The sequence below is a fragment of the Schistocerca gregaria genome, chromosome 2 (assembly GCF_023897955.1).
Source record: "Schistocerca gregaria isolate iqSchGreg1 chromosome 2, iqSchGreg1.2, whole genome shotgun sequence".
In the NCBI taxonomy this organism is placed as follows: domain Eukaryota; kingdom Metazoa; phylum Arthropoda; class Insecta; order Orthoptera; family Acrididae; genus Schistocerca; species Schistocerca gregaria.
The window spans coordinates 226,179,832-226,196,463 of record NC_064921.1 but is presented as its reverse complement, the minus strand read 5'-3'; the positions used below and the strand labels follow the sequence as shown (position 1 = coordinate 226,196,463).

The window sequence follows — 16,632 nt, the reverse complement described above, 5'->3', positions numbered from 1 at the left end:
GGTGTTTGCTACCTATTCTTAGAGCTACAAGGATTTTGTCATGAGGTTCTCGGTCCAAATAGTTGCAAACACTCTTCAAACGAACAAATGTGATTATCATCTCACCTTTACTGGCAATGAAAAAGTACATTTAACAAGAGACTCATTCGTACGAGGTGAATAAGCCCAACACTCGGATGAATTTGGAAAGACTCCAATACAAAGAAACACTTCATAGATAACCTTATTTTTACACATAATCTTCCGTCTTTTTGGAGTATAACAGTAGCAAGATGAGTGGCTAGAAGCCACTGGCAGGGTTTTCCTTAAATTTTGGCTAGAGGCGGAATATACTGTGTGATGAAAGGTACTCAGACACGTATTAATGGACATTAATATGGGATATGAGCAGCCCTCGCTTGAACTGTCCTCAGGACGCTTTCAGTGAGAAGTCTGAATAACTATGGAGAAATGGCAATCCAGTCTTCCTTAAGAGCCGAAACCGGAGAAGATACTGACTCTGGGGTTCGGATCGAAGTAAAAATTCTAATCCATTCCGATGGAGTTCCATTGGGTTCATGGTCTGTTACTCTTTTACACACAGGACACAATGCTGAGAACTGTGTTCATATCCTTCCATATTTAGCATTTCCTTAAGTGCAATGGGGAAACCACATCCCAACTACGAAAATCTTTCCTGTATCATAACACAACTCCTCAGTAGTTCACTGTTGGCGATACACATGATGGCAGGAAAGGTTCTACAGCAACTCTCCAAACTCAGACCCTTTCATCAAGACTGCCACAGGAATAACGTGATTCATCACCCCAAATCACTCGTTCCCATTCATCCTCTGGACAATGCTTGCTTAGCAATGACTGTACATCACCGCTCCCTGAGCGGCATTACGCCTACTTTCAACCGCAATAAAAGTAAAGTAATGATAATTCAGATTTTAATCAACGACTGCCTTTACTGGCAGAGTGGGGAGATGCACGACCATTGTGCATCATTCTTCTTAACACCCTAATCATTGTCACTGTGCTAGCTGGACTCGTGGTAGCGCTTTCGAGCTCACGTTTGATTCTTTTCGCTGATTTCATGCAATTTTTTACAATCACCTATCGCAATGGTCCCTGTCCATCAGTACATGAAATCTGTCTGGTCTATCTGGCCGCTGTGGCCAAGCGGTTCTAGGCGCTTCAGTCCGGAATCGCGCACTTGCTACGGTCGCAAGTTCGAATCCTGCCTCGGGCATGGATGTGTGTGATGTTCAAGTGGTTCAAATGGCTCTGAGCACTATGGGACTTAACATCTGAGGTCATCAGTCCCCTATAACTTAGAACTACTTAAACCTAACTAACCTAGTGACATCACACACACCCATGTCCGAGGCAGGATTCGAACCTGCGACCGTAGCCGCAGCGCGCTTCCAGACTGAAGCGCCTGGAACCGCTCGGCCACTCCACCCGGCGATGTGTGTGATGTCCTTAGGTTAGTTAGGTTTAAGTAGTTCTAAGTCTAGGGGACTGATGACCTCAGATGTTAAGTCCCATAAGGCTTAAAGCCATTTGAACCATTTTGTGTCTGGGCTTTATTTACACGCGGTTGTTCAATTCGTGTTTCCACTTCACGATCACGTCACCAACAGTCGACTTGGGCAGCTATAGAAGGATTGAAATTTCCCTGATGGATTACTCAGGTATCCACGTTCCAAGTTACTGAGCTCTCTCGACGAACCCATTCTGTTGTTACTGCTTTACTGCTGACCACAGTATACCAGCCTCCTACTTTTACTCAGACGGGTCTGTTTCTCACGACATCTACTGGACAATTCCGCATTAGATAGGCGTGTCCTGATATTTTTGATCAAATAGCGAGTGCAGACGCGATATCTCAGCAGCCTCCTACAGATAGGTGTGCACCGAACATGGCAGCATGATGGGGAATGGTAATCGGTAAAAGACGCATATCAAAAATACAGCGTACAAGCGTAGACCTCCACACAGTGGAAGAGAAAATGGTTCAAATGGCTCTGAGCACTATGGGGCTTAACATCTGAGGTCGCCAGTCCCATAGAACTTAGAACTACTTAAACCTGACTAACCCAAGAACATTACACACATCCATGCCCGAGGCAGGATTCGAACCTGCCACCGTAGCGGTCACGCGATTTCTAGACCGAAGCGCCTAGAACCGCTCGGCCACACTGGCCGGCAAAGGAAGAAACATCACGTCGCCGCCTCAGAACCACTCGTGGTTAAGGGCGGATTACTGTGAATTATTTCGGGCCCGATTTCAACGTGCGTTGTCAGAAATCCATTTACACCAGGACTGAACGGAGAAAATGCACCGGAAAGGCTTCAGCGAGCAACAACCAACACGTGTCCCTTTGCTGAGACTTCACAGTCTCGACTACTGATATGGATCCTCGAACATAGTCGTCTGGTCAATCCAGGATTCAGCTGCATCGCTCTTATGCGCGCCTGAAAGTGTGGCGTACGTCGTACGAAGCCATGGATCCTGCATGCTGACAAGATTATCCAGGCAGGAGGTGACTCACTTATGATCTTACCTGTGTTCATATAGTCGCAATTAGACCTCATTGTGCGGCTGCAATGATCACTGAGGGGTCCATGCTATGTGGAAGGGTTTGCTGATAATCTGCGTCCCTTTCTGGCATTAGAGGACTCTGATAGCGGTATTCCACAAGAGAATACCACATGTTACTGCTCTTTGGTTTTACACTTGAGCGAATTCTCAACAGTGGCTTGGCCTTCCAGATAACGCAATCTTAATCCAGTCATGCATTTACTGGATGCTGATTTGCGCATGATGAGCCAAGCACGAACCGCACAAAACAATAAACTGGAATATGTGTGGATCAGTATTTCACTAGAACGATTCCAACACCTCGTAAAATTGATGCTACGACTTGTTACTGCAGTTTCGACGCTCTCAGAGGAGGGACTCATTATTGACAGAGCGGACAATGTCTTCCCATTACTTTTGGCCGCTCAATGTAGGTCACCTTCTGCAAATAACTGCCTAACTACGATCCAAAAACAAGTTCTTCGCAAATAGGATGAGAAATACCGAAGACAGACAAAGTGTTAGGAATCACGAGCCGATCCGAACCAATTACAATATGCAATTTTTTTGTAAATTACGGCTGAACTGCTATGTTACATTCTGAAGAAATGTGTTGCTCACGTGGAGGAACCATTGGAATTTGCAAGAGGCTGTATAAGATTTCAATTTTCAGTGAGTCTAATTCTGTTTTATTGTTTATAACATACTTTCTTTGGCCGTGTTACACATCTCACAACCATAAAAATAGCTGGCAGAACTACAGCCTTCTATAGTATCATTTCAAACATTAGTCAACGGGCCTTTAATATTGACAACTGTGCAGCTTAGACAATCTTACTCAAATTCAGTTATATGCATCACGTTTGTGACCAATGCATGAACGTTTACCAGTCACTCTTCAGAGGTATTTAACATGTGGATATAACGTCGATTCATGGGCTTGATGACTGGCAGATGTCCTTCGGGCAGCGAACAAAATTTGCGTAAAATTTCTTTGGCTTCAATAAAACTTTTTCTTTGTTCAAGCTGCGAAGTATTTGAGTTCAAACTCTTGCTGTAGAAGATTGGGACTGTATTGATCGTGAGTAGCTGATCAACTGCCAGGAGTGTTGTGTGTCAATTACAGTGGTCAGGCCTACTATTAGAGAAGTAATGGCAATTGTCCATGAAGATGAATATTTTCGAAAGCTCGAGTTCAACCCAAAAATGATGTGGCTTCAAAACGGAAAAACTTCATACTTGACATTATCATGAAAAATTCCATGGCCTCTTGTCTGAATTAATAATGAATTTCCGAAAGTTTTTATTAACTTATATTAACATTACAACGCTAATTAGCTGTTTATTCATTCTTAGATTATTTTACAACGATGAGAACCATGTTTTGGTGCTAATGTTCATGTTAAGGATGGATTTGTTGATGTGTCAGAATGCGATGTAATTGGTCTTTGAGATGCCAATCTCCTGTTCAAGCTGTCATTTGCTCACATGTGGATTAATTTCAACAGAATCGAGAACAATGAATTCGGAGGCTTCGTCTGTCCGAAGCGTAGTTCACCTTCGGTTGCCTTTGGTTGAAACTTCTCGTTTCGTTCCCTGAAGTGTCACAATAAAGGAAGAAAACATGCCGGGAAGGTGGGCTCTTGTCAGGATATCACTCTCTGTATACTTCCTCTCCCTGAGCAGCATTACGGTAACCTCCAACCGCAATGTAAAAAGTAATGATGAATCAGATTTTAATCAACGAACGTCTTTACTGTACGAAAATTCTACAGTCCTCTGCTAGGTGTAACCGCACTGTAAATAAGAAAACGTTATTGCAGTTATTGTTCTGCTAACTTACATTCTGCGTAGATCATGAGCATTTCTACATTCTCTTCTTTGGTGTACGTTACACTCACACAAACCTTCCACTGAAGACGGTTGAGCCGGAGTGGTCGAGCGGTTCCAGGCGCCTCAGTCTGGAACCGCGCCACCGCTAAGGTTACACGTTCGGATCCTGCCTCGGGCATGGATGTGTGTGATGTCCTTAGGTTAGTTAGGTTTAAGTATTTCTAAGTTCTAAAGGACTGATGACCTCAGATGTTAAGTCCCATAGTGCTCAGAGCGATTTGAACCATTTGAAAACGGTTGACTAAATGACCGGTGTGCTGATTTGATGATATTTTTTTGAAAATTTGTAGCAGACACACTCTTTAACTAGAGTTCCTTCAACATTTCTTGCATTTCTGTCCTTCAAAGGCTGTGACTTCATTCGAGTTTCATTTGTCAATAAGCCGACTGGTCTGCAGAAAATAAGGAGGAGAAAGATAAAGTAATATTACATATTAAATACCGGTGGAAATGAATGAAAGTATGGGAGGATGTTGCCAGAGATCTCCTAGTCACGCACAGGAGGCTGGTAGTCACAAGGCGTCAGGTTAGCGTGACTACAGCGCAAGATGGGACTCGTTCCCCAATACTAGGTACTTGAATGAAAGGGAAAAGATAGCATGTATCAGTTAGCGAGCAGATACGTGTGGTGGTGTTCTTCATTACAACGTGACCTAAAGACAACATATGGATAATTTCACAGGGAGAATGATCAAAAACTGGAAGAAGGACGAAGTTTGACGAGTGTAGCCCAGGAGTTTGGGGTTGCTCAAAGGATTGTTTCACGTGGATGTGCAGCGCTCCGAACCTCAGGCATTACCCTCCGAAGGAGAGGGGGTGTCGACCACAGTCAGCTACAGCAGTTGCTAAAAAAATGGCTCTAAGCACTATGGGACTTAACTTCTGAGGTCATCAGTCTCCTAGAATTTAGAACTACGAGGTGCATTTAAGTTCTAAGGCCTCCGATTTTTTTTTCTCCGGACTGGAAAGAGATAGAAACATACGCATTATTTTAAAATGAGGCTGCGTTCATTGTAAATAAGTCCCAGAGATGGCAGCACCGTACGGCAGATGGAATTTTACCTCCAGCGGCGAGAATGAGAACTGTTTTAAATACTTAAAATGGCGACGTTTTCCTTACTTGAACAGCGTGCAATCATTCGTTTTCTGAATTTGCGTGGTGTGAAACCAATTGAAATTCATCGACAGTTGAAGGAGACATGTGGTGATGGAGTTATGGATGTGTAGAAAGTGCGTTCGTGAGTGCAACAGTTTAATGAAGGCAGAACATCGTGTGACAACAAACCGAAACAACCTAGGGCTGGCACAAGCCGGTCTGATGACATGATCAAGAAAGTGGAGAGAATTGTTTTGGGAGATCGCTGAACGACTGTTGAACAGATCGCCTCCAGAGTTGGCATTTCTGTGGGTTCTGTGCACACAATCCTTCAAAACGACCTGAAAATGCGAAAAGTGTCATCCAGGTGGGTGCCACGATGCTGACGGACGACCACAAGGCTGCCCGTGTGGCATGTTGCCAAGCAATGTGCATGAATGAGACTTTCTTTTCGTCGGCTGTGACAATGGATGAGACGTGGATGCCTTTTTTCAATCCAGAAACAAAGCTCCAGTCAGCTCAATGGAAGCACACAGATTCACCGCTACCAAAAAACTTTCGGGTAACTGCCAGAGCTGAAAAAATGATGGTGTCCATGTTCTGGGACAGCGAGGGCGTAATCCTTACCCATTGCGTTCCAAAGAGTGCTACAGTAACAGGTGGATCCTACGAAAATGTTTTGAAGAACAAATTCCTTCCTGCACTGCAACAAAAACGTCCGGGAAGGGCTGCGCGTGTGTTGTTTCACCAAGACAACGCACCCGCACATCGAGCTGACGTTACGCAAGAGTTTCTTCGTGATAACAACTTTGAAGTGATTCCTCATGCTCCCTACTCACTTGACCTGGCTCCTAGCGACTTTTGGCTTTTTCCAACAATGAAAGACACTCTCCGTGGCCGCACATTCACCAGCCGTGCTGCTATTGCCTCAGAGATTTTCCAATGGTCAAAACAGACACCTAAATAAGCCTGCACCGTTGCCATGGAATCATGGCGTCAGTGTTGTGAAAAATGTGTACGTCTGCAGGGCGATTACGTCGAGAAGTAACGCCAGTTTCATCGATTTCGAGTGAGTAGTTAATTAGAAAAAAAACCGGAGGCCTTAGAACTTGAATACACCTTGTACTTAAACCTAACTAACCTAAGGACATCACACACATCCATTCCCGAGGCAGGTTTCGAACCTACGACCGTAGAGGTCGAGCGGTTCCAGACTGTAGCGCCTAGAACCGCTCGGCCACTCCGGCCGGCTACAGCAGCTACTAAAACCTGTTAGTCAAGGGAAGGCAAGATTTGGTTACGATTGTGGACGGGGCCGTAATCAGTTACTATTGGTTGCCTTTTACAGTTACACACAATTTATTTAAACCAGTAATTCCAGACTCAACATCAAATAAAAATGCCACACGTTATTAACGAAGGAATAAGCAACTGTGTAAATAACAGCGTTTTCAGTGAATTACAATATAGCAAATCACCATTAAATACAGACACAGCAGATAATGTTTTAAAAGCAGCCACTGTGATATGGGAAGAAGGCCTTCCACGCCAGGAATGGCAATAAATTAACAATTGTTTAAAACTCGTTGCAATTTACAACTTACATGTATTGAAATATTAAAGGCAAGTCCCCACAAACACAGCAGAAGGCATCAGATGCCAGGAATGGCAGTAAATAAGGTTTTAAAGGCTTACTACGTAAATACAAAAACCAAAGTAGAATTTTCACGCAAGTGACCAGAATCAAGACTGAAGGCCTTACACGCCAGGAACGGCAATAATATAAAAAATTTAGAAACCTGCTGTAAAACAGCAAATACAAATGCAAAGGTTAATTAAAAAACAAGCAACTGGTCACCAAACGGGTGAAATAAGATGATGGTAAACTTTGTAACACAACCCTTAACATCCACTGAACGCTACACTGCCAAATTTATTCCAGAAGGCGACCACAACTATTCACTAGACATATATAGCCTTTAATGTAGGCATTACAAGGTATTGCAATAAATAATACGATAACAAAACTCAAGGACGAGTACATAAGTTGCTTAAAGGGTAGCCGGCCGGTATGGCCGAGCGATTCCAAGCGCTTCAGTCCAGAACCGCGCTGCTGCAACGGTGGCACGTTCGAATCATGCCTCGGACATGGATGTATGTGATGTCCTTAAGTAGTTCTATGTCTAGGGGACTGATGACCTCTGATGTTAAGTCCCATAGTGTTTGGAGCCATTTCAACTTAAAGGGTACTGAGGCAGATTATAACCGCAGAAGGCGTAGGCTGAAGGAGCGTTACACTGAACTACTTGTCATCAGACCTCCTTTCAGAACATACATGTCTTACAAGAACCAAGGGGCCGCAGACGGTGCTCCTGGAATCGACCTCTGAGAAGGTCCGGCAACAAACACTTTCGCGAGCGATGAGATAGGCATCCAAGAGTTGCATTCACTTCACAAAATGGTAACTCAGACTAGTAACTAATGATAATCTTGCTGAAGCTACCTGACGTCCTATAAACCAAATGTAACGACGGAACAACACGCCGAAGTCGGAACCGGTGGTCTGCACTACGTCCCCAGAATACTGTGTTTAGAGCGCCCGGAACGAGACAGGAATCACTGCCACCAGAGCACAAGAATCACCAACCGACCTACAATCAAGAAAGCTGTCAAAACTACACGCCTTGCTGGACAGCAGCGTCAAGGCGAGGAAACGTGCACTGCCGTTACATACACTAACGCCCCACGGCAGATAACTGGGGCGTCGCGGTTACCAGGCAGGAAAATACCGCTGGTTCAACTTAACAAATTGTAACAAGTGAACTCAGTAAATAGTAATGAGAAGTCGAGGAAATCTAATCAGATCCGCCTTCCCCAAGAACTCCACTCGCTGCTCTTCGCTTCATCGACACTACGAGCAGCAACACGAACCCAAGTCACTGGAGAATCGCAAGATATAACAATGGTGGAGGTTTCTCTACTTGTTCAGAAATGCACTCATCTTAAAGCTTGCTGGATACGGTTTACGACGAGGTCGTGCACCCTCGTGACCACAGCCCTTCCATCCGGCAGTCCATGCGTGCCGCCAGCGGTCCCAGCGTGTTGTGTCACTGCGCAGACCTGGCTCTTCCTGAGTCCTCAACCGAACTGCACACTGATACAACCTCAAAGAACCACGAAATCGCCCCAAAGATAGCCACAGTTACTGCATATCGATAACTGAACGATACCGTCTGGCCTCAGCAGAGGGTGGAAACCTACAAACAGCACCAACAAGAGCCGCAGCATGGCTCAGTTACTTTGAGCATCAGACAAGAAGGGAGCCACGTCAAATAGGCTGTGCAATTTCAGGCACATTAAACAGAACCGCAAAGCACGCAGTCTCACGCTTCACAGCTGCACGGCGACTGCATGGGACTGGCCAACGACGAGTACCTTGTGTTTCGTTGTCACTGGCACACCGGCGACACCGTTTGTGACGGTGCCAAGAGCATAGGGAGTGAGGCCGTGTGCTCTTCTCGGATGAGAGTAGGTTCAGTCTGAGTAGTGATATTGTGAGAGCGGGGAACCGTAATACATCCGCGAACATTGTCGGACGTGATCGTCTTGGTGGTCCATGTGTTGTGGTCTGGGGAGGTTTAATGTTGCCTCCACATCTTTGAACGTGGTACGCTGACCCGGCAACGTTCTTGTGAGACTGTGCTCCTTCTCCGTGTGGGTCCTTTTAGGGATGCATTCGCCCCAAATTCATTCTTCATGGATGGCCATGACCGACCGCATCGAACAGCGCAGGCGGACGAGCTCTTGGAAGGAAAGGATATTTGGCGAAATAACTGCCCTTCCAGCTATCTGACTAACATCCCTCGAGCACGTGAGCGATGCTTTGGGAAAACATATTGGCAAGGGCGTACCCAGGATCTGAACTGGGGGGGGGGGGGGGGCAGGTCATACTGGACTCAGTAAACAAGGACTCGAGACAACATACAGCGCTTCTTATTAAATAAAACAGTAAACCAGTGAAAAACTGCTTTTAATAAACATTTTAAATACAAGAATGCATCTGTGCAATCCGAGAAAACATGCAGCATTTCTTATTAAATAAAACAGTAAACTAGTGAAAAACTGCAAATATCTTCTAGGGGTGGGGGCAGCTGCCCTCCCCCCCCCCCCCCCCCCCCCCCCGCCCCTCGCTGGGTACGCCCATGCATATTGGAGCATGTCCACATGAACCAACGACTATCTAGCAATCTAGCAGTTGCCAACCACGCTGGTGGAGAAATTGAACGAATTAACACAAGCACTCCTTACCAAACTTGCCGCTGGCATGGGAGCAAGTTGCAGAAAATGCATTACCATCCGTTATGTTCACACATCCTACTAAACAGCATATCCCGTCTCTTGTAAGGTCTTGACGACCTTCATAATTCGCAGTGACTTCAGTATAATTATTGTCTTTGAAAGAGAGCGTCCTTTTTGTTCGTCTCTGTGAGTATTTGTTACAGTTACTTCTGTACTAACTGTAGCAGGTACTTCTGCTTGTGATCCAAGTTTCATCGAACTGTTTTACTTGGCAGTGAGACATAATGTGAAATTTAATTTCATTCTCAAGTTTTGCACACCAGCTTATTCGATGTCTTGTGAATCTATGATACAGCTCATTCTGGATATTAGGTAACTTCCTTATATTTTTAAGTACACCTACATCCATACTACGGAAGCCGTCATGCGATGTGAAGCAGAGGGTATTTCTCATGACACTATCCTTGGCCTCCTTCCACTTCCATTCGCGAATGACGCATGGAGACAACGGCTATCGATAAACCGCCGTATGACCTCTCATTTCTCTGGTTTTTCGCGGCGTAATCTTTTTGCGAAAATAAGTGAAAGGAAGTAATATGATTCCGACTCCTCTTCGACATTACAATATCGAAACTTCACAGGTAAAGCACTCCGCCAAACGCAACCCCCTTGTGGTGTACGTACTGTAAGACCTTCAGTACACACACCATCAGATTATTTGACTTGTCGCTCTAACGAAGTAGGCGAGTGTCAGCAATATGTCTCGTGGTCTTATCGTGGCGTGTTTATCTTCTGCCGTTAGGTCAGACGATAGAAATGCCACTTGCACGCTTAGTGTAGCAGACTGACAGTGACTAACTTTAAACAGAACTTGATTAATTTTCACACACATTTATTAAAATAATAACAAGCATAAAAATTACTTAACTTGGTTCTGAGTGCTATTTACAATTGACAATCTCAAGTTCCTTTGGTATTGGTACGTTAATCTTATTCTCACATATATCTCTGATACTTGACAAAAGTGTCTATACATTTATCTTCATGGCTATGTACAGGAATATGGTAATCTTATTGGGCGCAGACTGAAACTTGACTATAGAGTGGTACAGACTAATGCAGACTGGTATAGACTGGTGCAGACAAATGCAGACTGACTAATCAGAGGTCTGTACACTCGTTATAATACCTCGAGCATTCATGTATCACTGCGCGAGTGTGATCCGCGAGGAGAAAGGGTTCTACATTAGCAGCAATCTCATTGGCTGCGTTACATATTAATACGCGGATCGGCGGAAGTAGAATTTGGTCCGTCTCTATAGCAGCGCCATCTTGTAGTGAGGAGACAGGCGAGCACTGCGCTTGCGCTGTTGTGCTTAGCGGGGCGCGTCTAGTGGGAAAGTTGTGTACATGCTGACTACGCGGAACTATGTACACAACACCCCTTCTTGAACCGCTGTGACCCCTACCCATTCCCATTACTTCCTCAACACAAACTAGTCAACTTGTGAAACATATGACATACGACAATAACATCTGATTTGTGCCAGATGTCCTCCCTCCCACTCCTCCCGCCCTCCCCGATCTGAATGAGTATTCACTGCCGAGTGCTAAAGTACAGGGCCCTGAGAACAGAGTTACAGGGTACAGAGAAACACATCAGAGGAAGGAATTACAGTACTAATATGACTATACCAGATGTTGAAACATGGTTCAAATGGCTCTGAGCACTATGGGACTTAACATCTAAGGTCATCAGTCCCCTAGACCTTAGAACTACTTAAACCTGACTAACCGAAGGACATCACACACATCCAGGCCCGAGGCAGGATTCGAACCTGACTGAAGCGCCTAGAACAGCTCGGCCACACCGGCCGGCAGATGTTGAAAGTGACGACCATTTATCTCTTGACACTCGGGGGCCATGGTCAGCAAGTTTCTGAAGCCGGATCGAAGTTGGACTGCTCTAACTGCTGCAATCTCATCCGCACTGTTCTGTCAGAGTTCTAGAAGACTATAAGGTTGTTGCGATACTCTTTAGACTTGAGCGCTCCCCGCACAGAGTAATCGCACAGGTCGGGTGACCTGGGTGGCCAGCTAGGGCTGCGACCAGACTGATCTGTTCTAACAACTCTGTCAGTGGTGAAGCTTGTGTAAATGTGCTTCAGAGTTCGGCCAGTTGTAAGGGCAATTGCTTCATCCAGTTGAAAGTATTTTCCTTTCCCGTCAATGCGACCGCAAATTCATGTCCAGCCGTATCCACTCGACCGGGCCAGTTTTTTTTTTTTTTTTTTGCCCCACCCTGTAGTTTCTAACAACCATTTTGTTCAGTACCAGGGATTACCCTCGTGGTTTCCGATTTCTGTCTGAACACTTAACGAATCGGAAAGTTCGAGATTAACTCTAACAAAATCAGTATATGTTTCTTGGTTGTACTACTGACCAGCTTGTGTTGGAATCGCGCCGTCTGAAGTGGCATCAACCGTATGTGTGCAGGAACAAACACGTATGTGTTGATATTCCACAAATGACACTTGTTCTTCGCTTTACCATCTGTTTAACGTTACTGATCCTCAGTCGTGGAAGGAGTGTTCTGGGTACATCGATTTTTGTATTCTACATATATGTCCTCATGAGTGAGACCAGATCATAAATGAGAAATTACTGAACTAACCCACCTATTGGTTAATATTTGTACACAGAATGGCTCTCTAACTGTTACAGTTTTATCTAATATGCTACACTTTGGAGCTTTTTTATGACCGCTCTTTGTGTTATATTGTTAGCATAAGTACCAAATGGAAAGTTACCATGTAATGTTGCTCACAATATTAGATGGTTGTGGTCTTTGTTGTATAGCCCGAAGGAAATAAACAAAATATTTACATTTATTTGCAATACTCAAAAATTTCCATAATTTACATCCTTATTCTGGTTGTAATATTATTTGTATTGTTTAGTGATATGGCTTTTTTTCTTTTTCAGGGTCTACGTTTTAAGGCAAGAGCACATCACGAATCTTCGGTGTCCCTCCAAAACGAAAGAGAAAAAATTCTTTTCAATGGAAGTTAACGCTTCGTCCAATCGTTGAAAAATATTTCAGTGCTGTGCGATAATGCGTAAATCTGTCAATGGCGCTTTTTTTTACTTTTTTATTAGCTAAACATTTGTGATAAAATAATATTTGTACTGTTGATATACTATGTAATGTGAAAAATTATGTTTATAATTATTCATGTCTGTGATTCAACGTTCAGTGTCGTTAATGTAATCTATAACGTATGTCGTCAACAACGATCACATCATTCACTTCTGCAGGTGTATAAAACTGCCTTTCAGGATTTCTCATGTCTCTCTGTGTTTTTCGACCTACTATGTATGAACTGTGCCCTCCTGTTGTCATTAATAAAACTGTTGTATGCACTCTCATGTTATTCGCAATATTTCCTTGGCAACCCTAAAAACATTTATAACTCTCTACGTAAAAGTAATACAATCATCAACATAAAGTTTGATTTGACGCCACTGTACTTCATTTTGCGTTTTCTACTTGGAAATTGTATGCTCCTGCCTTTCATAGACCTATCACTTAGTTCTCTTAATAAGTTACAAATCGAATAAATGAGAATCGAAAGCATGAAGTAGTTGACACAATTATGAAAAACGGTAAGTCACTTTAAGCGCCACAAAAATCCAAAGGTCGAATGGGCCTCATATCCAGGATCTCTGTATTTTTAGTCTGTCATTTCATCATTTTTTTCCAACACAAAATTGTCTCTTCTGTGCTTCTTCGCAAAAAATGTCTGTTTCACATAAGCTTACGAATGGTCTTCGCTATAACAGAAAGCTGGAGGAAGCAATATATCACACGCTGAGTAAAGGCCAGAACATAATATGAAAGTAAGATAACTTACACAAACTGAAGTACAAATCCTGAGCTAGTAACTTCACGACGGAGCATTTGAGCAAAAATCACGGTGTACAGTAACAGTTGGTTCACAACACACGGTGCAAGAGAAGATTTTACTGTTATATGGAAAAAAAATAGCTCTGAGCACTATGGGACTCAATATCTGAGGTTATCAGTCCCCTAGAACTCAGAACTACTTAAACCTAACTAATCTAAGGACATCACACACATCCATGCCAGAGGCAGGATTCGAACCTGCGACCGTAGCAGTCATGCGGTTCCGGACTGAAGTGCCTAGAACCGCATGGCCACGGCGGCTGGCACTCTGAGCTTAGCACTTTATTTGACACTGCTTCAAAATTTCAAGTTACACTCCTGGAAATTGAAATAAGAACACCGTGAATTCATTGTCCCAGGAAGGGGAAACTTTATTGACACATTCCTAGGGGTCAGATACATCACATGATCATACTGACAGAACCACAGGCACATAGACACAGGCAACAGAGCATGCACAATGTCGGCACTAGTACAGTGTATATCCACCTTTCGCAGCAATGCAGGCTGCTATTCTCCCATGGAGACGATCGTAGAGATGCTGGATGTAGTCCTGTGGAATGGCTCCATTCACGCCTGTCGTGACACCACTGGAGGCGGGCTGCATGATGTTGGGGCGTGAGCGGGAGACGGCCTAACGGTGTGCGGGACCGTAGCTCAGCTTCATGGAGACGGTTGCGAATGGTCCTCGCCGATACCCCAGGAGCAACAGTGTCCCTAATTTGCTGGGAAGTGGCGGTGCGGTCCCCTACGGCACTGCGTAGGATCCTACGGTCTTGGCGTGCATCCGTGCGTCGCTGCGGTCCGGTCCCAGGTCGACGGCCACGTGCACCTTCCGCCGACCACTGGCGACAACATCGATGTACTGTGGAGACCTCACGCCCCACGTGTTGAGCAATTCGGCGGTACGTCCACCCGGCCTCCCGCATGCCCACTATACACCCTCGCTCAAAGTCCGTCAGCTGCACATACGGTTCACGTCCACGCTGTCGTGGCATGCTACCAGTGTTAAAGACTGCGATGGAGCTCCGTATGCCACGGCAAACTGGCTGACACTGACGGCGGCGGTGCACAAATGCTGCGCAGCTAGCGCCATTCGACGGCCGACACCGCGGTTCCTGGTGAGTCCGCTGTGCCGTGCGTGTGATCATTGCTTGTACAGCCCTCTCGCAGTGTCCGGAGCATGTATGGTGGGTCTGACACACCGGTGTCAATGTGTTCTTTTTTCCATTTCCAGGAGTGTATATTACCTTTTTCTTGTAAAAGTAGTCTTTCGACCATGATCAAACTACATCCTCCCCCTCCCCCCCACAGCCGCTCGCCATTCTCAGCAATCCGAGATCCGCGATTGGCTGAAGTAGCGTCATGTGACATGCTCGGCCATATTGGGCACACATATTACTCTTGGCACAGAATGCGTTGTGTTTCTTCGGACGTGTCCATTTAAATAATGCTATGGCGCTGTAAGTCAGGCTGCACTTTTCTAGACCAGAAGGGAGGGAAACTTTAAGGGATTCCTGCTCTAGAAAGAGATCTACAAAGAGGAACAAATATAAATCGTGCTTCGGTAGCTCAGATGGTAGAGCACTTGCCTGCGAAAGGCAAAGGTCCCGAGCTCGAGTCTCGGTCGGGCACACAGTTTTAATCTGCCAGGAAGTTTCATATCAGCGCACACTCCGCTGCAGAGTGAAAATCTCATTCTGGAAACATCCCCCAGGCTGTGGCTAAGCCATGTCTCCGCTATATCCTTTCTTTCAGGAGTGCTAGTTCTGCAAGGTTAGCAGAAGAGCTTTTGTAAACGTTGGAAGGTAGGAGACGAGATACTGGCAGAAGTAAAGCTGTGAGTACCGGGCGTGAGTCGTGCTTCGGTAGCTCAGATGGTAGAGCACTTGCCCGCGAAAGCCAAAGGTCCCGAGCTCGAGTCTCGGTAGGGCACACAGTTTTAATCTGCCAGGAAGTTTCATATCAGCGCACACTCCGCTGCAGAGTGAAAATCTCATTCTGGGAACATTAACGTCTGCCAACCAATATCGCTCACTGACATATCACTACCCATTGTACCTGTGCCACTGCTTCACCATCCCACAACAGTAAGGATGAAGACGTACTAAACAGCCTCTATTATAACAAAACGCACGGTGTACCACCGTGAACAAGCAGACAATGACTTCACTGCAGCGATTACGGTCATGGCAGCTGTCTGTTCTTTTGCACGCACACCTGATCATCATGCTAATGCACTGGCGTTAAAAGAAACCATAACACCAAGAAGTTTTGGGACGTAAACGATAGTTGGTAAGTGTGTTTCTGCATCTGAGATGTGATGTCTATTCAGATTTCATACCAGTCGCGTAAGAGAGGCATTAGTATCCCTACCATTGGGATATCCGCTCCCGGTAGCTGAGTGGTCAGCGCGACAGACGGTCCATCCTAAGAGCCCGAGTACGATTGCCGGCTGGGTGGAAGATTTTTCTCCGCTCAGGGACTAGGTGTTGTGTTGTCCTAATTATCGTCATTTCCTCCCCATCGAAGAGCAAGTCACCGACGTGGCGTCACATCGAAAGACATGCACCAGGCGAGGGGTCTACCCGACGGGAGGCCCTCGTCACACGCCATTATTATGATTATACTATGGGGGTGCAACTCAGGTTTGCTTTAAATACACGCTGTAACGGTCGTGAGGGTTAGTTACCTCTGAGATTGGACATGATGAGTTGATGTTGGTCAAAGACGCCTTTAAGGCGACAAAGACGCCATTAACAACAACTCATTGAGTCTGGACGAGTAGTAGGGCTTCGAGAAGCA

General features: G+C 45.1%; 1 long non-coding RNA gene across 1 annotated transcript in view; it reads left to right on the top strand.

The window, feature by feature from the left end:
* LOC126335751 (uncharacterized) overlaps positions 1-13,286 on the top strand; it is a 285,081-nt gene extending 271,795 nt beyond the window's left edge. The window contains exon 3 of the long non-coding RNA XR_007564898.1: positions 12,846-13,286. This is a non-coding gene — a long non-coding RNA (uncharacterized LOC126335751). The remainder of the gene's footprint in view (positions 1-12,845) is intronic.
* Positions 13,287-16,632: the final 3,346 nt, after the last annotated feature.